The following is a 26662-nucleotide window of genomic DNA, read 5'->3' on the forward strand; positions in this document are numbered from 1 at the left end:
CTTATGGCAGAATTTGACCTGAACTTTCATTTGTGTAATCAAGAAATTAAGATAAAATGACAAAATTATTCCAGTTATTATTCCTTGAAAATCACATATGTTCATTCTGTAAGATGGTATGGGAAGCTAGGAACAAAAGAACTTTTTCCTTCCTTTCTTTCTTTCTTTCTTTCTTTCTCTTCAGAAAACAACCCATAACGTTACCTGTGTTAGAAGAAACTTTATAAAGAAAACTTTATAAAGAAGAAAAAAGGGCTGAAAATCAGATTAAGAACAGAAATACTGTTAACCTGGGTAGGGAGATATCAAATAGAAAGGCAATAATAAGCTCATAATTTTTGGAGGTGCTTGATTTGGACAAGGTAGGGGTTCAAATATAGAACCTGAGTTTTCTTTCTGGCAGTGATATGCAAGTCATGCAGGCCATCCTTCTAAAACAGAGCCACATTATGGTTTGCAACCTGTGGGTGAAGAGAGTGGATAACCTCCTTTAGCCTTTTAGAAGAGCCAAGACAAGCCATGCAAGGGAGAGACAAGTCTCCAGGAAAAGGAGTTACAAGAAGATACCTCCCACTGACTGTCACTTTGGGTCACTGGAAATACACATACGTGCCCAGGACATGCGTAGATGCTTTGGGGGAAGTTGGAGATATTAACCCTGCAAGCTGCTGAGTGGAGAACAATTCAAAGGCAAGGAGCAGTGAAAGAACCAGAAGCCAATCAGAATGAAGAAGATGTTTGAAGAGAGAGGGGGTTGCCTATAAAGACTAAGGTCTCGGGGTCTCTCTCTTTCTCTCTCCACTGTCTGTTCTAGCTGACTCTGCCAATCTGGGCAGATATTTACAGCTCCAAGAGGACAAGAGGGGTCAGGTGAGTCCTGAATCACTTAAACTATGTTTACTTGTATACATTTTGTCCCTTTGCAGTTGCTTCCTGAGACAGATTAAATTCTAATCACAAGGACCAGCATTCCCGATGTATTCTGTTTGTTTATTCTGCACCTGCTTAAGGAGTCTGTCATTGGCATGTGAGTTCACAAATGCACATTCAAGAAATGAGTAGAATATGTGGCTGTCACTGCTTCCTCTCATTCTCTCTGTATGAAGAGAGGCTAGGATGACACTCAGGCCTCCATTTGTAAAACAGAGCTGGTGTTCTCTGCAGCCTCTTTGGCAAGGACACTAATACTGAATGAGACACTGCTTTTGGAGGTCTCCTTTTAAAAAAAGGCACATTATGGTTCTAAGGTGACAAGTTTTGACTATATTGCTGCAGAATTCTTCCTTAGGAACTGTTTTTTGTGAGTATCAGAAAATAGAAATATTAATCTGGAGAAGAAATTCCAACTTCTGAAAGACAAATGTCATAGTTGTGAACTTTTTTAATGCCTGGAGATGCTCCTGAAGTGATTCCTTTGGTTGGTGATAAGGCAATCTAACCACTGCAGTAGAACAAAGTACAGAATGTTTGGTAATGATCAGCTCTTGCTCTCTCTTTCCTTGCCTTCTATGCAGAGATTTCGAAGCCATTTTACGTATTATCATTTTTTTTTTTTAAAGGCTGGGAGTGGGAGAGGTGGGGAAAAACATCCAATGCCATTTTTTTGGCCTATCCTCACTAATCTGGTGCTTAGTCTGTGAGTTTCAATTGAGGTAGATGACCATCAATGTTACTCTGTCCAATAAAAATACAGTATAATATATTTGTAGTTCACAATGAGGACTGAGACCATAAAATCCAGTGCTTTCCTCTTAGTTGTTTTAAAATAAAGATCAAAGGGTACTGATGGATGGTTTCAAAATAGAATAGCATTGTCTGAGCTCACAAATCAAAGGTGTTTGTATTATTCTCTGCCTCACAATGAAATTCATCCCTAATTTATTTATATTTATATAAAAAGGAATGTAGCTCACTTAAAATTATTTTAGAAGAAGAGATTATTGGGTCTTCAACAATTATCAGGTGGTGTGGGAATAGGTAAAGATTAGTTGTTCTCAGGATTGTCATTTTGTTCCTTAATCTTAGATGATCACGAAGAGAAAAATTTAAAAGATGGTTATAGTAGTAGTCCTACTGACTTTAGGGTACAAGCCTAATGTTTGCCTTGTATTCACTATGGGAACTTGACACTTCCCGGATGTTACTTCCTGAAAACTCTGGCAGAGGTGATCTATTAACTTTATCACCCAGAGAGGGGAGACAAAGGAATAGGATATGGGTGAAACCTTTTCATTAGATGTAGGTCATCGTTAAGATTCTAACTTTCCTTTGGGGTGGAATAATTCACAGGTGTTCAGTAAATTATTGGTAACGTGTCTTTATTACAACGAAGCTCCCCTCTTCTTCTTTGCTGTCAACCATCAATGAAGAGCCAAGGGACTCCACCGGAGAATACTTTTTAAATGTCATCTACATGGACTTTATATATTTTTTAAAGCTTTTCATTGCACCTTGGCATTGTGTGTTAATCTGTAACTACCTTGATTCATTTCAGAAGTAGCCAGGACATAAATCCTAGGTAGTAAATGTTTTTAATTTAGTAAATACGTGTGTGTGTTTCTTTATGTATACACATGTATATATCTATATGTATATATCTATGTATGTGTGTTCATACACATATATGAACAAATACATTTATAGGTGGCTTTCCACTATTGATGATGTTAGTTTTCCTTACATGCACACACACACATATACACACACATACTATTTCATATTTGTATAAAGCTTTTTATTTTCCGAAACACTTCTTATAGATGATCCTATTCTGAGCTTCATAATCACCCTGCACAAAGGTTAAATGACCTGCCCAAATTCACACTTCCTAAGCGGGAAAGCCAAGCGTAGCAATGAAGTTTCCTGATTCCTAGCCAAGAGTTCTTTCCACTTACAGCAGCTGTCACTGGTTACTTGGAAGATGAGGGGAAGAAACTGATTTGGCTTTTTTGAAGTTGAGAATTACTGAAAGTGACTGAAGTATCAGTACAGTTGTTTTCCAAATCAGTTGATCCAAGACAATCCTATGTGTGATTGGTTAGGTTGTATAGGTGACCATATATGGTAACTGAAATATGTTCTGTCTATATTATGCTACATTCCACCATCACCTGATGCTCTAATTATTTTCTTACCTATCTTTTTTATGACTTAACTTTTTGACAACTAAGCCATTGCATAGCTATTCATTACACTAGTAATAAAAATACTGATGCAAATACCCTATGCTGAAGGTATGCAAAACTAGAATCTTGAATCATATTTTACCTCATTTGCCACAAGAGTGGCAAAACAATATAATAGAATTCTATTTCCGATGCTGACTGGTCATTAGTTTAAAGAAAAAATGTCTTAAAGGAAGTTAGTGGTTGTATCATACAAAATGACACTATTATTTCAGGGTTAAAATTTAGTGAACCATTTTTTTGGACATTCTCTTTTGAGACCCCCAGTTTTTAATCTAATTTGTGGTTATGTCTAATTGAAAGGTCTGTAGTTTATTCAAATAATATTGACTGGCAGAAGATGGTAAAAGAAATAAAAAAAATATTACTTCATGACAAACAACAGCATAATCATAATCAAAACCAACTAAATTGACAATTAAGCATTCTCCATTAAAACTCAAAATACTGTTATTAGATAAGGAGTGATAGAAAACCCTTGGTAATAACCTTAGTGTGGTAATGAATATTCAGAGTTCAGCCTGACACATCAGACCTTTCTCTTTAAAAATCTATTTGTCCCATAAGGTCCTAGAGGCAACTTTCACAATTGAAATCATTTTTTTCTTGAAAAATAAGGTCAAACCCTGGAATACATGGGATAAACATTGAGATGCTATAATAACAACGATTTAAAAAAAATGTAGTGGCTTACATAGATAGAAATGCATTTCTCACATTACAGTCCCGCGGGTCCAGGTGGTGAAGTAGACTGACTCCTCTAGGTCAATAGAGGACACAAGTGCCTTCCTTTATGCTGCATTACCATTCCCTGAGGTCATGTTCTTCAGTGTTACAGGACCTTGGTCTCTACCACATCTGTCCTATGGCCCACAGAAGAAGGGACAGGAGAGAGTACAGGACAAATGTTTAAGGAGATGACCCAGAAATTAAAGATATCGATTTCACTCCTCTTCTATTGCCCGGAAGTTTTACACGAACTTATCTAGCTTCTAGAGATGCTGGGAAATGTAGTCCACAGTTGGGAGGCCATCTTTCTAAAAAATGGGGTGGAGAAAGGTCAGAGGTTGGAGGGGTTAGTTACTCTATTAGAAGAAAGTTGAGGTGTATTGAGGATCATCTAGCATTATCTGTCACAGCCACAATACACAAAGTGAAATGCATTTATCCAAGCAGGAACAGAATCCAAATAAATCATCAAAGGCATTCAAACAAATAAAAAATGAAGTAATAATGCTGGTTGTACTTGGGTTATTTAAAAATAATTGTTTTCTCAGTATCCTTTCTATAGAACAAAAGTTATGCAGGTCATCTATACTCTGCACAAAGATTTAGCTATTTTGTTTTGTTTTTTAATGGGACGATATGAAGGTATTTTCTAATTTTTATAAAACACAAATAGGCGTGACTTTTCTTGACATTGAAAAATAAACTTTTCTATGCAAGTTAACTTTTCAAACAATAGAATCTTACAATTTTAAATTCTAACGTGAAACAGACTCAGTGTTCTCTTTTGTGAGTATGTGAGCGTGTATGTAATATTTAGTAAACTGAGGTCATTTTCTACCTCTGTAAAAAAGATGTACTGACCACAGTTGAGCTAATCTATATTTTTATTCAATGCATATTTATTTAACCCTAATTATGTGCCAGCTCAGGCACTGCATAGGGTTTCCAATTCAATCCTCCCAACTAGCCAGTGAGATAGGATAAATTTTCCCTATTTCACATGTGAAGGAGGTTAGGTAACATGCTCAAGGTCACACAACAAAGCCTCGTTTTATATCCATATCCATACATAGTCTCTGCTGTTTATTCTATTTCTGACAGTTTTCTTCATTCAACAAATATTTATCAAGCAACTTCTCTGTCCAGGCAGTAAGCTACATGTTTAACCTTAATGATCCCATGAAGTAGATAATATTTTTCCATTTTGTAGATGATGCAGCTGTGGCTCAGCAAAGTGAATTGCCTTACCTGAATTGCAGAACAAGAAGTACAACAGACAGGATTTAAATCTACAGTAGTGGCCTGTTTACTCAGACTTTGCCTTTCTTCCTATTTTATGACATCACAGCTCCCACTGGGCTCCCAATTTAGAGACAATGCAGACTTGATTTACCTCCCACTCTGTATTTCCCATCCACTGACTCAGCATATCCTGTTGTGGATACATCTCCAATACACCCTCCAGCCTAGCTGGGACTTTATCATTTTGGGCTTGGAACTCTTTCCTAACCAGCCTTCTTTAAATTTAATTTAATTTTTTTTTTTTTTTTTTTTTTTTTTAAAGAGGGAGAGAAAGAGAGGAGCAGAGGAAGAAGGAAAGATGGAATCTTAAGCAGGCTGCATACCCAGTGTGGAGCCCATAGCGGGACTGAATCTCACAGTCCTAAGATCTTGACCTGAGCCAAAATCAAGAGTCGGTCACTTAACACACTGAGCCACCCGGTACCCCCTCCTAACCACCCTTCCTACTATCTCTCTACAAGCTATCCTTACATATACTGGTCTCCACATTGTCATGGTGTGATCCCTCCCAAATAAATAAAGGCATCAAATCACAAGTCTTCGATTCTTAAAATGTTCCATTTGTTCTTTGATCTCCATAGAATAATATCTCGGTTCATCACTTTGGCATACAAAGCTCTTCTCAGTTCAGCTGTGGCCTCATCTCTCATCGGTCAGCTCCCACCCACCTCAATTCTATCCATACTTAATGCTTTGCTAATCTCCAAACCCATCTGCTTTTTCATGCCTCTGTACTTTAGTACATGATGTTCTTATGACCTAGAATAGCCTCTCCCACTTTCCTTTGCCTGTAAAACTTTTGCACTTTAAGGATCCTATTAGAATATAAAATTATAGTTACTTCCCCAAATGAAGTTGGTTACACTTCTTTGCTCCCATAGTACTCTGGTGTATCTTCAGTGGTACTCTAATTATGTGTAAACATGCCTCCTAATCCAGACTACTTTCTCCTTAACAGCCAGGACCACCTGGGCATTGCACACTGACTGGCACATAATAGCCATTCAGCAAATGTTTAATTGGGAACAGTGGGTGAAAGACTCCGTTGCTACACAGAGCACAAAGGCAGTTATGACACAGTGGCCATGTAACAACAAAACAATCAAGTGTTTATTGAAGACTTACTCTACAAAAGCTCTGTAGCTTGGTACTCTAACGGAATGAAGAAATAAAAAATAATCCTTGCCCTTCACTCTTTGCCCTACTGTAAAATTTAATTACATATCTAAGATTGATGTTTTAGAAATTAGAGCATTCCTGTCCCCTCTTAATTGTTACTATGTTGTTTCCATCAGACCATCACGTCCTTGAAGATGGCTTCTGTTTTCATCACTGTTATTCCTTGCTCCTATCATTGTTCACATGGTAGGTGTTCAAAAAAAATCTTTGTTGAAAGAAGAATTAATAGTTTTCAAAAATAAATAGCATGACAATATCTAGAGACAAAGGAAATATCATACTCTTGATTGGTGCTTTTGAAGATGAGATGGAACTACAGGCACTGAAGAAAGACTTGGGTCAATCTGAGACAGAGGACGTTTTTGAGGGAAAATGATTCCAAGGGTCAGGTGGAAGGATAACTCTTCAAACCATTAAAAACTTAAAATCCACAGACATTCAAAAGACGACCATGATTTTCATATTGTAAGAGTTTAGAAATTTTTGAAATTGTCACTTTTGCAAAGGAGTACCATGTAATGCAGGGATTCCTACATTGAAGTTGTCCATTTTCTTCCAACAGCAGGTGACTTTTTTTTTTTTTGACGAAGACTTCCCTATTTGCTGTTGCATGATCCTCCTTACAGTGGTCCCCGTTTCCGTTCTTAGTGGAGGCCTCCAGAGAATTGCTTACTAAATTAGAAACGATCTCTCTGATCAATATAAATTTTTGCTTCCTACAAATGAGAAAGCAGAATCCCAGAGAGGTGGTGTAAGTTGCCCAACTAGTTGGTAGTAGAAATGGTATTAGACAATAGGCATGTCAAAGGTGAGTGGTATTTTTCCCTGCTGTGTGACATTCAGGCCAATCCTGGTTTCTAGTGGGTGAAGCCAGTGCACGGAGTGGCAGGCATCACTTCATCCATCTCTGACAACCTTCTTGATGTATCTTATAGTCTCTGTACTACTCTAAACTTTTTCTTCATGGCCTTAAAAACTGTCTTTTTCAACACATTACTAAGTTCCCAGGGTCTCTCCCAGGCTATTCTTCTGTACCTTTTTGTCCAGATTAGGAGCTTATTTCACTTTTGGTGCTATCTTCCTATGTACCACTGGGGCATATCCTGCATTTTAGCCTTCCTGCTCTTGCAATAGAGTTGCTTCTTTAGACTAAGGTCCTATTAAGGATGGTGGTCTTTTCTTCCAGAACAAGCATCATGCAATGGACTATATTTCTTGTTGATTTTCATACAAATTTGGGGGGTAGAGAAAGGCATGCCTCAGAATGTCGAACTGTATGTTTATTTTTGACACTTTCTTCGGGGAAGAATTTTATAGTGTGTAATATCTGGGTGCCAAGAATCAGCATAAATACAATGAGGATGCTAGTCTTTCTTCCTCTGTTCCTTCTTCTCTTCCTGCCATTCTCCTTTTTTCCTTCCCTTTCTTTCTCTCTCTCTCTCCCATTATTTTTTATTTATTTATTTATTTTGTATTTCTTGTACCTTGGAGGAAACAATGTCCATCTTCTCTGGTAGACTACTTCTCTTGTTTGTCTAAACTATGCCCAAGGTACATGCAGCATGGCCCCAAATGGTGAGACATGTGTGTTTTTACATCCTGTCTGGTGTGTTTGATGTTTTTACAGCCACTTGAATTTCTGATGCATTTTATGCAATTATTCCTGGTCTAATTTTCTTATTATACTGAAGATCATTTCAGTCCTTCATCTTCCTCTACTGTTTGTGGTCTTTTGGTTTGTCTTAATGTTGTTTGATCTTTGTTATTGCCAGTTTTTCCAGAATCTTTTCTCTCTCTTGCTCTGCGGCTATCTCTGATTCCTCCTTTCTTTTCTTCCTTCCAATCCTTTTCACTCATTCCCTAATTTATGGTTTCAATGTCTATTTTGGGGTTTATCATTTTCCAGACACTGTGATGTCAGAGATGAGTTCTTTTCCTCTTCATAAAATGGAGAGGAGGAGAACCTAGTTTGTAGTGCTGTTATGAGAGATGAGATCCTATGTATAAAATGCTTAGAATGAGTATCGAGTAGTCAGTAAATATTTTTAAAATGTTAGCTATTACTACTATTTTATTAAAAATAACATCAGGCATCTTACGTGGTAGAAAGAGATTTGAATTTTTCAAGACTGCACAATCTTTAGCAGTGCTCACCTTATCCTTCTTTTACAATTCAGTCTCAGCCCTGTAGAGCACCGCAGTAACCAGAACCCCTGCTTAAAGCAATTGAGTTAAGGGTCCTTTGGTCCGCACAGATGACTTTTTTATTTTCTTCTTTTCTTATGTCTACCAGGTAAACATTACTTCTCTAAGGGTTTTTGTATTTGGTTTTTCTTTTCTTTTCTTTTGTTTGTTAACATATAATGTATTATTGGCTTCAGGGGTACAGGTCAGTGAATCATCAGTCTTATGCAATTCACAGCACGCACATACCCTGCCCAGTGTCCATCACCCAGCCACCCTATCCTGCCCCTCCCACCCCCAGTAAACTTGAGTTTGTTTCCCTAGATTAAGAACCTCTTATGGTTTGTCTCTCTCCCAGGTCCCATCTAGTTTCTTTTTTTCCCTTCCTTTCCCCCACAACCCCCTGCCCTGCCTCTCAAATTCCTCATATCAGAGAGACAATATGATAATGGTCTTTCTCTGACTGACTTATTTCACTTAGTGTAATACCTCTAGTTCCATCCACGTTGTTGCAAATGCCAAGATTTCAGGGGTTTTTTTGATTGCATAGTATTCCATTGTAAATATAAACCACATCGCTTTATCCATTCATCTGTATGAGTTCTAGCAGTTTGAGAGTTGAGTCTTTTGGGTTTTCTGCATAAAATATCATATGGACATCTAAGCTCTTTCCATAGTTTGGCTATTGTGAACATTGCTACTATAAAAATTCAGTTGCATGTGCCCCTTTGGATCCCTACATTTGTATCTTTAGGGTAAATACCCAGTAGTGCAATTGCTGGGTCATAGGGTAGCTCTATTTTCAGTTTTTTGAGGGACCTCCATGCTGTTTTCCAGAGTGGTTGCACCAGCTTGCATTCCCACCAACAGTGTAAGAGGCTTACCCTTTCTCCACATCCCCACCAGCATCTGTCATTTTCTGACTTGTTAATTTTAGCCATTCTGACTGGTGTGAGGTGGTATCTCGTTGTGGTTTTGATTTGTATTTCCCTAATGCCAAGTGATGTGGAGTACTTTTTCATGTGTCTGTTGGCTATCTGGATGTCATCCTTGCAGAAATGTCTGTTCATGTCCTCTGCCCACTTCTTGATTGGATTATTTCTTCTTTGGGTGTTCAGTTTGATAAGTTCTTTAGAGATTTTGGATACTAGCCCTATATCTCATATGTCATTTGCAAATATCTTCTCCCATTCCTCCAGTTGTCTTTTGGTTTTGTTGACTGTTTCTTTTGCTGTGCAAAAGCTTTTGATCTTGATGAAATCCAGTAGTTCATTTTTGCCCTTGATTCCCTCATCTTTGGTGATGTTTCTAGGAAGAAGTTGCTGTGGCTGAGGTCGAAGAGGTTGATGCCTATATTCTCCTCAAGGATATTGATGGATTCCTGTCTCACACTGAGGTCTTTCATCCATTTTGAATCTATTTTTGTCTGTGGTATAAGGAAATGGTCCAGTTTCATTCTTCTGCATGTGGCTGTCCAATTTTCCCAACACCATTTGTTGAAGAGACTATCTTTTTTCTATTGGACATTCCTGCTTTGGCAAAGCTTAGTTGACTATAGAGCTGAGGGTCCATTTTTGGGCTCTCTATTCGGTTCCATTGATCTATGTGTCTGTTTATGTGCCAGTACCATACTGTCCTGATGATTACAGCTTTGTAATAGAGCTTGAAGTCTGGAATTGCGATGCCATCAAATTTGCTTTTCCTTTTCAACATTCCTCTGGCTATTCGGGGTCTTTTCTGGTTCCATATGATTCTTAGCATTACGAGTTCCATTTCTTTGAAAAGAGTTGATAGTATTTTGATAGGGATTGCATTAAATCTGTAGATTGTTCTAAGTAGCATAGACATTTTCACAATATTTGTTCTTTCAATCTGTGAACATGGAATATCTTTCCATTTCTTTGTGTCTTCCTCAATTTCTTCTTCCTTTTTTTTTTCTTCCTCAATTTCTTTGATGAGTACTTTATAGTTTTCTGAGTACAGATCCTTTGCCTCTTTGGTTGGGTTTATTCCTAGGTATCATATGGCTTTGGGGTGCAATTGTAAATGGCATTTACTCCTTAATTTCTCTTTCTTCTCTCTTGCTGTCGGTATATAAAAATGCGACTGATTTCTGTGCATTGATTTTATATCCTGACATTTTACTGAATTCCTGTATGAGTTCTAAGCAGTTTGGGAGTTGAGTCTTTTGGGTTTTCTGCATAAAATATCATATCATCTGCAAAGAGTGAGAGTTTGACTTCTTCTTTGCCTATTCAGATACATTTTATTTCTTTTTGTTGTCTGATTGCTGAGGCTAGGACTTCTAGTACTATGTTGAATAGCAGTGGTCATATTGGAGAGCTCTGCTGTGTTCCTGACCTTAGGGAAAAAGCTCTCAGTTTTCCACGCTGAGAATAACATATGCTGTGGGTTTTTCATAGCTGGCTTTGACGATGTTGAGGTATGTACCCTAAGCCCTACACTTTGAAGAGTTTTGATCAAGAAAGGATGCTGTACTTTGTCAAATTCTTTTTTAGCATCTATTGAGAGTATCATATGGTTCTTGTTGCTTCTTTTATTAATTAATTATATCACATTGATTGATTTGAAGATGTGGAACCAACCTTGCAGCCCAGGAATAAATCCCACTTGGTCATGGTGAATAATCCTTTAAATGCACTGTTGGATCCTATTGGTGAGTATTTTGGTGAGAATTTTTGCATCCATGTTCCTCTGCCTTCGGCTCAGGTCATGATCTCAGGGTCCTGGGGTTGAACCCCATGTCGGGCTCTCTGCTCAGCAGGGAGCCTGCTTCCTCCTCTCTCTCTGCCTACCTCTCTGCCTACTTGTGATCTCTGTCAAATAAATAAATAAAATCTTTAAAAAAAAATGTTTGGTAGAATTTCCCTGGGAAGCCGTCTGGCCCTGGGCTCTTGTTTGTTGGGAGATTTTTGGTGACGGCTTCAATCACTTTACTCGTTATGGGTCTGTTCAAGTTATCTATTTCTTCCTGGTTACGTTTTGGTAGTTTATATGTCTCTAGGAATGCATCCATTTCTTCCAGATTATCAAACTTGCTGGTGTATAGTTGCTTACAATATGTTCTTATAATTGCTTGTATTTCTTTGGTGTTGGTTGTGATCTCTCCTCTTTCATTTATGATTTTATTAATTTGGGTTCTTTCTCTTTTCTTTTTGATAAGTCTGGCCAGGAGTTTATCAATCTTAATAATTCTTTCAAAGATCTGGCTCCTAGTTTCATTGATTGATTGTACTGTCTTTTTGGTTTCTATTTCACTAATTTCTGCTCTGATTGTTATTATTTCTCTTCTCCTGCTGGGTTTAGGCTTTTTTTTTTGCTGTTCTTTCTCCAGCTCCTTTAAGTGTGGGGTTAGGTTGTGTACTTGAGACCTTTCTTGTTTCTTGAGAAAGGTTTATATTGTTACATAATTTCCTCTCAGGACCACCTTTGCTGCATCCCAAAGATTTTGAAAGGTTGGGTTTTCATTTTCATTTGTTTCTATTAATTTTTAAAATTCTTCTTTAGTTTTCTGGTTGATCCATTCATTCTTTAGTAGGATGCTTTTTGACCTCCATGTATTTGAGTTCTTTCCAATTTTCCTCTTGTGACTGAGTTCTAGCTTCGAAGCATAGTGCTCTGCAAATATGCAGGGAATGACCCCAGTCTTTTGGTACCAGTTGAGACTTGATTTGTGACCCAGGATGTGATCTATTCTGGAGAATGTTCCATGTGCACTAGAGAAGAATGTGTATTCTGTTGCTTTGGGATGGAATGTCCTGAATTTATCTGTGATGTCCACCTCATCCAGTGTGTCATTTGAAGCTTTTATTTCCTTGTTGATATTTTGCTTAGATGACCTGTTCATTTCAGTGAGGGGGTATTAAAGTCCCCTACTATTGTTGTATTCTTGTCAATGTGTTTCTTTAATTTTGTTATTAATTGGCTTATTTAATGGGCTGCTCCCATGTTAGGGGCATAGATATTTAAAACTGTTAGATTTTCTTGTTGGACAGACCTTTTAAATATGATATAGTGTCATTCTTCATCTCTTACTATAGTCTTTGTCTTGAAATCTAATTTATTTGTTATAAGGATTCTTTTATATATACTTATATAAGCTTATATATCTTTTATATACCTTATATATAAGCTTATATAATTTTATGTCTATTAGCATGATAACTGGTTTTCCACTCCCTCACTTTAAATCTGGAGGTGTCTTTGGGTCTAAAATAAATTTCTTGCAGACAGCATATCAGTGTATCTTCTTTTGTTAATCCATTCTGATACCCTGCTTCTTTTGATTGGGGCATTTAGCCCACTTACAATTCAGGGAAACGATTGAAAGATATGAATCTAGTGCCATTGTATAGCCTGTAAGGTGACTATTATTGTATATTGTCTCTGTTTCTTTCTGTTCTGTTACTTTTAGGCTCTCTCTTTGCTAGAAGACCCTTTCCAATACTTCCTAGAGGGCTGGTTTGGTGTTTGCAAATTCTTTTAAGTTTTTGTTTGATTTTGAGGTGGGAATCTCTGTGTCTCCTGGATTCTGATGCTTGTTCTCTTGGCCAAATTAGGGAAATTCTGTGCTATAATTTGCGCCAATGTACCTTCTGCCCCTCTCTCTCTGTCTTCTTCTGGACTCCAAATTATTCCAATATTGTTTCATCTTATGATATCACTTATCTCTCAAATTGTCCCCTCATGGTCTAGTACTTGCTTATCTCTCTTTTTCTCAGCTTCTTTATTCTCCGTCATTTGGTCTTCTATATAACTAATTCTCTCTTCTTCCTCATTAATCCTAGCAGTAAGAGCCTCCATTTTTTAATTGTACCTAATTAATAGCTCTTTTGATTTCAACTTGATTAGATTTTAGTTCTTTTTTTTTTTTCTCTAGAAAGGGACTTTATTTCTTCAGAAAGGGATTCTCTGGTATCTTCCATGCCTTTTTCAAGCTCAGCTAGCACCTTGATAATCATCATTCTGAACTCTAGTTCTGACATGTTACTAATGTCCATATTGATGAGGTCCCTAGCCACTGATACTCCCTCTTGTTCTTTTTTTTTTTTTGAAGTGAGTTTTCTGCCTTGTCATTTTATCCTGATAATAATAGATGAATAAGAGAACAAAATACTAAAAGGTAGCAATGATCCCAGAAGCATACACTAACCAAATTGGATGAGAACTGAAATCAGGGGGATAAGATAGAAATATATATATATATATATATATATATATATATATTTATATAATATATAATATATATATTATATGTATTGGACTGGTAAATAGAACAGAGCTACACACTTGATTTGGGGTGTATTTTGTCTATTAGAAGAAACTGCCTTCCAGAATTTTAAATAAATATATAGATAGATAGATATATCTATAGAGATCTCTATCTATATAGATCTATACCCATACACACACACACACACACACACACACACATACATATACACACACACAAAATGAGGGTAAACATGATGAAGGGATGGAATATTATTATAAAGATGAAAATTTTAAAAAGTTTCTAAAAAAGGAATTGATAAGAAGTTGGTTGAAAAAAGAAATAAAAGAGGTTAGAATGTGATCAGGCTGGAGACTGGAACAAAACCATGTGCTAGATTTATGGTGTATTTTGATCTGTTAGAAGAAACTATCCCAAAATTTTAAAGAAAGAAAAATGTATATATATACAAAAAATAAGGTTAAATGTAATGAAGAGATAGAATATAAAAATGAAAATTAAAAGAGTTTTTTAAAAAGGAATTGATAAAATAAAATTGTTAAACTTTAAAGTAGGAAAAAGGAAAAATTTAAAAATAAAATAAGAAAAAAATAAAACTTAAAAATTTAACTTTGAAAGACTAAAGAATCATGGGGGAAAAAGCCATGAATTCTGTGTGTTTCTTTCCCCCTAGCTCTGGAATTCCATAGTTCTCACTGATTTGTGAACTTGGTCTTGGCTGGATGTTCTTGCTAATATTCTGGGGGAGGGGACTGTTGCCGTGATTCTCAGATGTCTTTGCCTGAGGCAGAATTGCACCACCCTTCCAGGGGCCAGGCTCAGCAATCAGCTTGGTTTTGCCAGGAGCTGGCTCCTTCCCCTGAGGTCTGTCTTTCCATATAGTGCCTCAGATTAACCTCTCCACCCATCCTATCCTCCAGAAAGCGGTCAGTGGTCACTAGAATTGCTGCTCTTCTTCTCTTCCATCTCCTGTTGAGTTTTTAGGTATTCAGAAAGGCTTGATAACTATTTAACTGAACTCCTGGGACCTGATGATATGTAGGTCTCCTTCTCCTCTGCCATCTTGTTTCTCCCCTCTGGTTTTTTTTTTTTTTTTTTAAGATTTTATTTATTTATTTGACAGAGAGAGATCACAAGTAGGCAGAGAGGTAGGCAGAGAGAGTGAGAGGTAAGCAGGCTCCCTGCTGAGCAGAGAGCCCGATGCAGGACTTGATCCCAGGACCCTGAGATCATGACCTGAGCTGAAGGCAACCCACTGAGTCACCCAGGTGCCCCCCTCAGTTTGTTTTTGAAGACTACTCTTGTTAATACACTTTTTCCTCAATTCGTTTATAATCACACTGCTGTCTTTCACTTAATGCTAAGCTTTTACATAACAATGGAGTCATACCTCATAAACTCTGGTCAGGGACTCAACTGTTCAAAAAGACTATTATGAATTTTTTAAAACCACTTTACTTTTTCTGTATTACTTTAAGTTCATGAAAATTTTAACTTCTTTTCTTCTCTCTCTCCAATGGCTTATGTGGATGGAAATCTCTGTTTTAAAGCTCTTAAACTTACCTCTTCACTGACACCTTCTTCATACATATTTTAAATATATGTTACAAAGTGCTCCTGTCTTACTCTTTCCTTCCAGCCTTTTTTGACTTCTTGCTAGTGTAGCTGACATTTTTTTTTTTTTTTTTCACTCTTGTAAACTAATTGCTAAGGTTTGGAAGACATGAGTTCAGCCTCTTGGTTGTGTGAACAGAAAAGAAAGCTTTTTGAAAGCTCCACCTCTTTCCTTGTATATCCTTCATTTTCCTGATCCACTAACTTTTTCTATGTGTATTCCAAAAAGCATGTCATCCTAATACTATTTAAAGAGGTACTTTTAAAAGGTTGGACCCCTCCTATGTTTTCATACTTCTCCAAATTTTTAGCAGTTTCCTAGAGACAAAGCTCATATCTCTTTCCAATTTTTCAGTTTTTCCCCAGAAGGAAGGAAGGGAATATACAATTCCAAACTTCTTGTTTTGACCAGCCACAATTAAATTTATATCTGAGAGGTCTTCTAATTTAGCTTTTGGGTCCTTTTGACTTCCTGGGCTGGTGAGGCTTACCTCTTCTTGGGATCTAGGCACCATGTCTTCCTCTTCATCTTCAGATTTATTGTCATACAAGAGCAACATCCATTGATTTTTCTTCTCTCAGAGTTAGATCTCTAGCCTTTAGTATTCAAAGACATTTGTTTTGCATTGCATGTTACTTTTTGTACTTTTTTTCATTTTAATGTCCCTATAAAGATTTATTTTGAATGTTTTTCTCTATTTCCTTTAATTCCTTTTTCCATATTATCTGTTTATCCCAGACTGAGTTACTCCTATCCCTACAATAATTCTGCTTTTAATTCATTCAAAAGATACTTATTGAATGCCTGCTGTATGCTACCATACACATGGCCTTAGGGATGCAAGGAGATACAAAGCAAGTGGGTTCTCTGTTCCCATGGAGTTTTCATTTTAGGGTGGAAGACAAAGTAAGTGAATAATATAATTTCAGATAGTGACATATTTGCGAAGAAAATAATGTAGAATAATGGTGTAGAAATCTGGGTTTAGGTGAGTATGCAAGCTATTTTTTTTTTTTTAAGATTTTATTTATTTATTTGACAGAGAGATGGAGAGATCACAAGTAAGCAGAGCAGCAGGCAGAGGGAGAGGGAGAAACAGACTCTTCACTGAGCAGAGAGCCTGATTCGGGGCTTGATCCCAGGACACTGGGATCATGACCTGAGCCAAAGGCAGCCACTTAACTCCCTGAGCCACCCAGGTGCCCCATAAGCTATTTTTGTAGTAGGATTATAAAGGCCTCTCTGAGAAGGTAACTTTGAGCTGAAAACAGGATGAAATGAGAATCAAGCAAAGAACATTTTGGGCTGAGGGACCAGCAGGAATGTAGGGCTGGAGGTGGGAAAGAGCTATTTAAGGATCAGGAAGAAGACCACTGTGGTGATAACAGAGCTAGAAAGGGTAAGAAGGATAGGAAACGGAAAAGGGAAAAGTGGAGATGTAAAAGGAAGTCAGGTCATATAGAATGCTGTGTCCTTTGTCCTGGCACCCCCTGTAGATTTGCTTATAGAAGACTGTATTCCTTGGGACTGATTTTGGATTTTATTCTGTTGGTTATAGGAGCCCACTAGGTAATTTTGAGCCAAGTAATAATAAGATATTAAAAGGTCACTTTGGCTAATGTGTGAGCATAGCCGTCAGGTGCATGAGTAGAAACAAGAGGACCATTTGGTGGCTCTTCCTTTTAATGAGAATGGTGTTTTGTTTTTTTGAATCCAAGGCTTACACAGGAACACAATTATATCATACATAAGAAGTCCATTAGCAAGGTAGACCCTAGGGTTGTTTACTTCAGCAACTCCATGATGTTGTCAGGAGATGCCTTCTATCATCCCTGACTTTCATTTCACTCTCATGGTGGTCAAGACAGCTGCTGTAGCTATGAGCATTACACCCCAAGATGACCAAGTCTGGAGGTATGAGAGGAAGTTAGCACAGCATGGGATGATTTTTTAGCAAGTGTTGTCTTCTAAACTTGTGCCATACCAGAATTGGGTCCTCCTGAACCTATCACTGACAGATATGAAATTAGCAGTATTTACTTAGACATATGATTTGGGGATGGTATGGATAATGGGGAGTTAGCCCCTACTACTATAGCCCAGAAAGAAATAAATACGGAATGACTGGCCTCCTGTGTGGTAGACAGCAAGACTGCCAAAAAAAAAATCTCAACCAAAGCAAACAAACAAGACAACCACCCCCCCACCCACCTTCTTTGGACACTTCAGACAAACCAATATTCGCTTGGAGGAGTTTTTGTTTCCAAATAAGTTTTTCCTGTATGTAACAAAACAAGAAGATATTCCACTAACTTTTCAAGTTTGCTAATAAAGAGAGTAGTTGTTTGAATCTTTCTTCTATGATAGGTAATGCCCTGGGAAGTTTACAATGAGAACTGCATTGGACTTTACAACCATCCTCTGAAGCAGATAATTTTTAAATCCATTTTGCAGAACAAAAGTCTGGGCCTCATTAAATTGATGAAGGTCACACAGCAGTTTTTGCCGTCTCCAAAGTCTAGGTACATCTAGGTACATTCTTCTGTAATTTTGAGAATAAAAGTATATTTTTTTAAAGATTTTATTTATTTATTTGACAGAGAGAAAGATCACAAGTAGGCAGACAGGCAGGCAGAGAGAGAGGGGGAAGCAGGCTCCCTGCTGAGCAGAGAGCCCGATGTAGGGCTTGATCCCAGGGCCCTGAGATCATGACCTGAACCAAAGATGGAGGCTTAACCCATGGAGCCACCCAGGCACCCAAGAATAAAAGTATATTTGTAGCCATAGTTGAATATGCATATTTGAATGTTTCTAAAGGATTCTGAATAGATAGCTTGCTAGGGTCTTGATAGCTGGATCTCATGTTTTAGCTTCTAGGGGCTCACAGACAATATGAAAAGCAATAATCTTCAAATTGAACAAATAAAGATCAGAAGTGATATATCACCTAGAAGCAGACTCCAGGGGCATATCTCTTCTGACAACACATATAATAAAGACAATGCCTAATTATTTTAAAAATACTTTGGTGGGAGGAGGATGTTGTTTTGTGGATGTTGAGGTGCTAATCTTTTTCAAAAGGGGTATTATGAAAGATAAAATCAACAAAAATACACTGTTTCTACCTGAAGGCAAGTTCTTTATTCCACTCAGTTTGAGGTTTTGTCTTTGTGTTTTTAACCTCTGCCTCAGTGTGTACTTTGCACAGATATTGACCAAACCATAGCTGCTGAGATGTGAAATTAGGTGATTTAAAGATTCACTTCTGATTCCCAGGATAGGCTCCAGGGCATACTGTGATGTGCTTTAGGGCATAAAATGATCTCAAGCTGGGGCTAAGGGAGGGGGAAAAGTCTCTACAGTAACAATAAATATTGCATGGTGGCAAGATGGTTAGAAAATTATGTTCTTAAAATTTTTCTGAACAACTATGCTTTTCATAAAATCAGGTTATAAGGCAGGAAACTTAACTTTCAATTGACTTTATTATACACTGGAAACTCTAACTTATTCAATATGTTATAAATTGCTCTCATCAGTTCAAAGATGAAATTCACTTTGTTGTTGTTGTTTTTCTAAACTAGTTTTGGATCAATGTGTGGAGCTAAAAATAAATATAAAACCTCTGGGAGATTTTTTGGTACACCCAGATTTTAATTTATCCATGGTAATGAGGGGAAAAGGAGATGGTAGCTCTTGAGTGCCCAGTTCTAAAGAATGGAGTATTGGTATAGAAAACAAGATAATTCTACCAAGGCTTTGATTGATCTGTCATTTGCATAATCAGGAGTAAAGACAGTCTTAAGAGTATAGTCTTCCAAATAACTTTTATCTGTGTAACCAGAAAACAATGAAACATTGACTCAATGCTTCCTGAACATGTTCCTTTCTACCCTCTGGCAGAGCTTCTAATAAGTGAACTGATCAGAAAACAGTGGAGGAAAGTAGGCAGAAAGAGAAACAAGGAATCTGGGTTAATTTCCAAACTGAATAATCAGCTTCCTACTAAAAAAAAAAGAATTGGCAAGGCTGTATGGAAGGTTCCATGATTCCTTCATTCCCATTGTGGCAGAAGTATGTGAGCTGGCAAGAGAGACTCGCAAATACTATGGATAAACCTAATCATTTCTCAAAGGCTCCCATTTAACTCACTATAATTTAAGATTACACAGCCCTACTTGCCCTGCATACATCCCCTTCTGTGTTGAGTCTACAACTTTGCTTGAGAACCTAACAATTCTCACCCTGAATGGTGTGTTAACATGGAGAGCTTTGTAGTTGGTGACACACTTGGGGATTTGCAAGCTTGGCCCAGGGGAAAAAAATCTGTCTTCCCTCCTTGAATCTTGGAAAAACTTGGCCACTCTCCCAGTGGCCCATATCCCCTGATTCCCCACTCCGACATTCTTTTTATGATTAAAAATATATATATATTCCTGCTCATTTATGTTGCTCCAGATTGGTGCAGAGCAAAAACTTGGTTGTACTCATGGGCTTGTGTCCCAAACAACCTAGATACGATCCAGCAGAGCAGAGATTATTCAAATCCTTAGAAAAACTGCAGAACTGCTATTAATATAATGATTTTACATATGAGAAAATGGGACTCAGAGATTTTAAGTGACTTGTCCAACTTCACACAGTTAAATGTCAGAGCCAGGGTTTGGACACAGATCGGTTTGAGGCTGAAGATCAGACTCATTTTACTACACTGCTATCTCCCAGACTTTTATTTATATAAGCTACCAAGAGGTGAAGTGGAAAGTTGTCTTCAAGTAAGATGGTATGTGGCATGTACAAAGCATTTACTAAATATTTCTTGGATAAAACGAAAAAAAATAGCATTTGGCTTCTGGATTTTTTTTTTCTCCTTTATACTTGCTAAATTAAAAAGAAAATGAGCATTCACTACTTTTACAATTACTAAAAGAAGGAAAAAAAGGAAAGGAAAAAAAAAAGTTGCTCTTTTCCACATGCAGAAAATGATTCCAGAAATAAAAATGCCTGTAAAGAAGTTGTGGATGAGGAGTGTTCTTCAAAGGTCAAATCATCACTCTTAGCACTGGGTCAGTCACTGTTGTTCTAGTGGACTCAGTTCTTAGAATGGTCAATGTCACATAGTGACCTTGTAATTCTCTCTCTGTCTGTGAACGGATTTAATCCCTGTCACCCATCCAGGAGAATGAGATGTTCTAATGAGTCCAGAGATGTAAAGTACTCTCAGAGGCTTGGATAAAAGGCCCTGTGAGTAGAGAACAGTGCTATAAGTAAGGTTGCAAGCCAGTACACATTCAACAATTACTTGATTTATAGCCCACAAGGCTTTAAACACATCACAGAGAAGGGAAAGAAATGATTACCAATGTACATCCACAGAGCTTGATCTATCATAATTACATAATAAGAATTGTATGCTGTGAAAAACCAGTCTTGGATTTCTACTGTAAGATGGGAAGCCACGCCTAATTTTTGGATCTGAAGTATAAAGTAAGAGAGATATACATCGATTCTTAAAATTTAGAGAACAGAAATTTGGATGACAAATCTCTCCCAGTGATTTCTAAATTTAGAGATGTGTTGTCATGGAAAATACTGGGACTGGAAGCTTAACTTAACAAATCCCACAAATGACTCAGGGCAAAAAGGCTCAATCCCACACCATATCATCAATTGCCTAAAAGAACTGTCCTAAAAGAATTGCCCAATAGAACTTTTTTTGATGATGGACATGACCTATTCTGAGATGTCCAAAACAGAAGCCACTAACACTGTGTGGTTGTTGAACACTCAAAATGAGGGAGTGTGAGCAAGGAACTGAAACATTAATCATATGTAACTTTAAATCATTTGAATATCAATAGAGCCACATGTCAGCAGCACAGGTCTAGAGACAAGTTAATGTACCAGAAGTTCCTATTTCATGACCTCTGTTGTTACCATGTTTAATTCCAATGATCCCTAGTGCTAGCTTGTTGCACTCAATAGTGTCAAAAAAGCCTTCTCAGAAACCAGACTTGAATGAAAGAAGACTCTTTCCCCATTATTTCATGACTCTAGAAGTTCAAAAGCCAGGAAATTCTCTCATTATATTATAAACAGTGGTTGGCTTTTTCATCAACTGGCCACTTCTCTATAGATAATGGCAAAGGACAGACTGACGTAGGACTTTTAAAGAACTCTGATTCCATATGAATCCCTCTGTATGCATTAATATTCATGTATACATTTATTCACTTAAAAATATGGAGTGTCTATCATTGGCCACATGCTGTTCTCCCAAAGATAATTTTCTACTGTTAGTATTTTGTGGTGTTGCTTTTCACCCCACCCCATTGGCAATGGTGGGGGTGGGAGGGCAGCATGGCATGAGGAAGGAGCTTTGGAATCATACCAACCTCAAATGGCACTGTGGCTTAGAACAGGGTTCAGCAAAATTTTTATTGTACAGGGTCACATCATAAATATTTTATGCTCTGTGAGCCGTATAATTTCTTTCACATCTCTTCAATCTGTAGTTGTAGTGACAAATAAACCATGGACAATACATAATCATATGAGCTTGGCTAGAGTCCAGTAAAACTTTATTTATGGGAATTGGAATCTGGATTCCATGTATTTTGCTTGTATCACAAGATGTTACTTTGCCCCTTTTTTTTCAATCATTAAAAAATGCAAAAATCACTTTTTAGCTCATGGGCCATACAAAAACAAGCAGCAGAATATGTTTAGCTCATGGGCGATCATGGTTTGCTGACCACTGACCTAGGGCTAATAAATGAGAAAATGTCTATGATACAATGTAACTAAAAACTCTTTATAAACATTTTAATAATCATATTCCATCATGTAAATGTGTATGTCATTTCTGGATGTTGGTTTTCTTTATTTTTGGATTTTTAGGATTTTTCCAAATTTCAGTCATTAAAATTAAGATGAACATCTTTGTTCATAAAGATTTCTATTATGGATCATTATGGAGGGTATAGCTATTTTAAGATTTTCACTACATTGCTGCCAGCTTGCCCTAAGTAGACCTTTTCAAATACCCTGAAATTTAACTCTTCTATAGGTAGCTCTATAGGTTCATTATTTAGGGTCTTAATCCCGTACTTTAAAAAGTTCTTTAAACCTATTTTAGAGACAAGTAGACTAAAATATCCTAGCTGAAATTTCCCCAAACAACTTAAAATTGGGTAAAGACTTTTTAATTAAAAAAAAAATCCTACTAGAAATTATACTTTTCTGCCATCAAAAACAATAGGCATGAGTTTACTTGAAAGTAACTTAAAGGTTAGTCTTATGTGGCATATATTGATTTGGACATGCCATGAGTCAAAGGAGAGGCTGTTTTTGAGACCTTAAAGAGTCCAGGTAAGACGTGGTCCTGAATGGCTAGACACTAACTTGTCTGAAATGATAGCCAAGACCAGATTTAGGTTTAAGTCCCATTTATGAAATATCTGCTGCAATATGGATCTCCAAATCCAGCCTACAAGGTAGTAATGGCCTGAGATCAGGTTTTCATCTTTCTATAGAGAAATGCTTAACATAAAGCTATATGTCTCCAAATGTGTTTTAAAATGTCTTTTTTTTTTTAGAAAAATAACTGTGTTCTATAGATTTTTTTCATAATGATATTTGAAAAAATAGAAGCAGCAACACATCCTGTGGGTCTTACCTAAATCAAATCTATGTATATATTAACATACATTATTTTTATACTTTATATTTACGCAAATATGTTATATATATGCATATACATAATATATATATAAAATTTCCATGAGATCTACAAGTTCAGGAATTACTGTGCTTGATATTGACAGTCTGTATCAGTTACTTCACCAATATCATAATTGACTCTTAATTCTCACAGCCATTTGAGTTAGCTATTATAATCTCTTCTCTTTTACAGATAAAGAAATGGAGGCCAAGAGAGGTTAAGTAATTTACCTGAAGTCACACAGCTAGTAGACAGCACAGTCGAGACTCAAGATTTAAAGACTTTTCTACCTATTTCTTTATATACTGCCATATAAATTACTCTTACACAATTAGTGATATTTTGAAGTCCCTTCCAACACCATTATTCCAATTAAAAAAAAGTATTATCACTAGATAATGAAAGTGGTAGAAGAAACAAATATGATATGTCATTGAAATATTAACTTCTGTGATATAGCTATTATTTTTATTTAAGTGTAGTTAACATATAATATTATATTAGTTTCAGGTATACAACATAGTGATTCAAAATTTATATACATTAGAGTGATTGCCATGATAAATCTAGCCACCATCTGTTACCGCACAAAGCTGTTATATGTTAACTCTGTTCCCTATGCTGTATATTGTATCTCCATGTCTTACTCATTTTATAACTGAAAGTTTATACCTTTTAATTCCCTCTCCCTATTTCACCCATCTCCCCATCCCTTTCCTTCTTGTGACCACCACATTGTTCCTCTATACCTATTAAGTCTGTTTCTGTTTTGTTTTGTCTATTTCGCTTATTTTGTTAGCTTTCTCATATAAGTGAAATCATATGGTGTTTGTATTTCTCTCTGTGACCTATTTCATTTAGCATAATACCCTTGAGATCTTCCCATGTTGGGGTAAGTTGAAAGATTTTGTTCTTTTTTATGACTGACCAATATTCCATTTATATGTATACAACTGATATGGCTATTTTTTCACAAGCTTATTAATGACCTATTTTTATGTGTGTTCATAGTTCTATTACACACATTAATTCTACCACCAAATAAATGGTACAAAATTATATTAGAATAAGAAGCCATTGGGTTGTGCCACTTTCCCCAGAAAGTGAAGAATTTCTTCTTCAGTTATTATATAGTCATTCTGGTGGGAATAGGGCTGCCAGAGATAGTGGGAACCCCATAGTTACTCTCTCTGTCATGTGCTGGTAATAGTATTAATGTACCAGTTGGGATTGGAAATGGTCAACAATATTCATTGATACTGATACTAAATAAAAATTGTGGTAAGTGCCTCAAAGGCACTTACCTTACTTTTACTTAAAGAAAAGTGGCATACTTTAAGATTTTTAGCTCTTGAGTGGAGCTCTGGGAAGAGAAGTTTAATCTGAGACTGTGGTCTATGCTAGAGTCATCCAGGTGAAAATTGAGGGGAAAAGCAGAAAAAAAGCAGCACATGAGGGCTCTGAGATGCCATGATCCAGGGGAAGAATGGCTCAAGTGGAGACTGGCACTGTGGTTGGAATCTAGAGTATGTGAGACATTTAAAATTTTTATCCCAACAGTCATGGGAAACAAAGTGAAGGCTTAATCAGCAGAATCACATGATCAGATTTGCATTTTAATAAGGTCACTTTGGCTGTATCTAGGAGACTGGATTAGAAGACAAAAAGAAAATATGCAAAACAGTTATTTTAATAATCTTATTGAACCATGATGGGGACTTAAGGTGGTATCAGTGAAGATGGAGTAAAATTGATGTTTATGAGCATTATCTAGAAGACAAAAATCAATGCTTGAGCTTCTGGAGACAGTAATTCTTTTTCTCTAACCTTTGATTTTGTTATAAATTGAAGAAAGTTGACACATTAGTTAATTGCATCATTCAAGGGAAACTTGGGTATGTGACCAGTTCTTTCCTAATGTCTCTGTCCAAGCTTAGAATGTGAAATGGCCCACTAAGGGAGTGTATTAGTCTATAGATCTACTTTGCCAGGACCTCTATCTTATATCTGTGCAGGCCCCATCACAGGAGAGAAGGCCACGGGTTTCCAAACTGCCCATGAAAGCCAAACCTGGGATCTGACCTAGGAGATGTTCTCCTGGAGGCAGAAAAGCAAAATGTGCCAACTCTTTAAAAAAAAAAAATTAATGAGATATAATTTACCTACTGTAGTCAGCAAAATAATGGACTCCCAAATACATTATAACTTAACACTGGAACCTGTGAATATGTTACCTTTCATAATAAATGTAATTTTGCAGATGTGATTAAGTTTAGGGACCTTGAAATGGGGGTAGTATCCTCGGTTATCCAGGTGGCCTCAATCTTATGGCATGAGTATTTTCCAGTGGAAAACCTTTTCTGGTGGGGATAGAAGGAAATATTTGACAGTGTATTAAGGGTCAGGAAGATGTGACTTTGCTAACTTAAAAGATGATAGAAAGTAATTCACTTACCATAAAATTCACCTGTATAAAGTTCCATATTCTGTGTTTCTTAGCACAATTACATGTGCTATTATTGTGTTCCTATAGATTTTCCTATTCTGGACATTTAATATAAACAAAGTCATAAATATGTGGTTTTGTGACTGGCTTCTTTCACTTAGTCTAATGTTTTTGAAGGTCGTCCATGTTGTATCCCATATTAAGACTTCATTCCTTTCTTTTTAAGATTTTTTAAAAAGATTTTATTTATTTATTTGACAGACAGAGATCACAAGTAGGCAGAGAGGCAGGTAGAGAGAGAAAGAGGAAGGGAAGCAGACTCCCTGCTGAGCAGACAGCCTGACACAGGGCCTGATCCCAGGACCCTGGGACCACAACCCGAGCCGAAGGCAGAGGCTTTTACCCACTGAGCCACGCAGGTGCCCCAAGACTTCATTCCTTTTTATTGCTAAATAGTATTCCACTGGACAGAAAAATCACATTTTGTTTAGCTATTCTTCAGTTGATGAGCATTTGGATTGTTTCTGCTTTGGGGCTATTATGAATAATACTGATATTGACTATTTGTGTATAAGTTTTTGTATGGGTATTGGTTTTTCTTTCTCTTAGACATAATTAGGAGTGGAATTTCTGCATTACATGATAACTCTGGGTTTAACATTTTAGGAGCTCCTCGAGTGGTATTCCAATGCAGCTTCGCTATTTTACATTTCTACGAGCAGGTAGAAGGGCTCCAATTGCCCCATACCCTCATCATCACTTGTTGTCTTTCTGTATTATATTCATCTTAGTGGATGTGAAGTAGTATCTCATTGTGATTTTGTTTTGCATCTTTGTGATAACTAATGGTTTTTGGCATCTTTTCATGTGTTTATTGGCTATTTGTACACTTTATTTGAAGAACTAATCAGATTCCTAACCTATTTGTTCTTTGGGTTCTTTATCCTTTTATTGTTTTGTTGTAAGAGATCATTTTTATATATTCTAGGTAAAAGTCCCTTTTAATATATGTGTTTTGCAAATACTTTCTCTCTTTCTGTGAGTT

The 26662-nt window shown here is 36.8% G+C and overlaps 1 protein-coding gene across 1 annotated transcript in view; it reads left to right on the forward strand.

The window, feature by feature from the left end:
* The first annotated feature begins 405 nt into the window (after positions 1 to 405).
* The window catches only part of DIO2 (iodothyronine deiodinase 2), a 231923-nt gene continuing 205666 nt past the window's right edge, over positions 406 to 26662 (forward strand). Inside the window, 1 exon segment of the mRNA XM_045071762.1 lies at positions 406 to 870. The gene's annotated coding sequence lies outside the window, so the exon portion shown is untranslated.

Source organism: Mustela putorius, unplaced genomic scaffold (assembly GCF_011764305.1).
Source record: "Mustela putorius furo isolate JIRA1106 unplaced genomic scaffold, ASM1176430v1.1 tig00000129_pilon_pilon_pilon, whole genome shotgun sequence".
Lineage (NCBI taxonomy): Eukaryota > Metazoa > Chordata > Mammalia > Carnivora > Mustelidae > Mustela > Mustela putorius.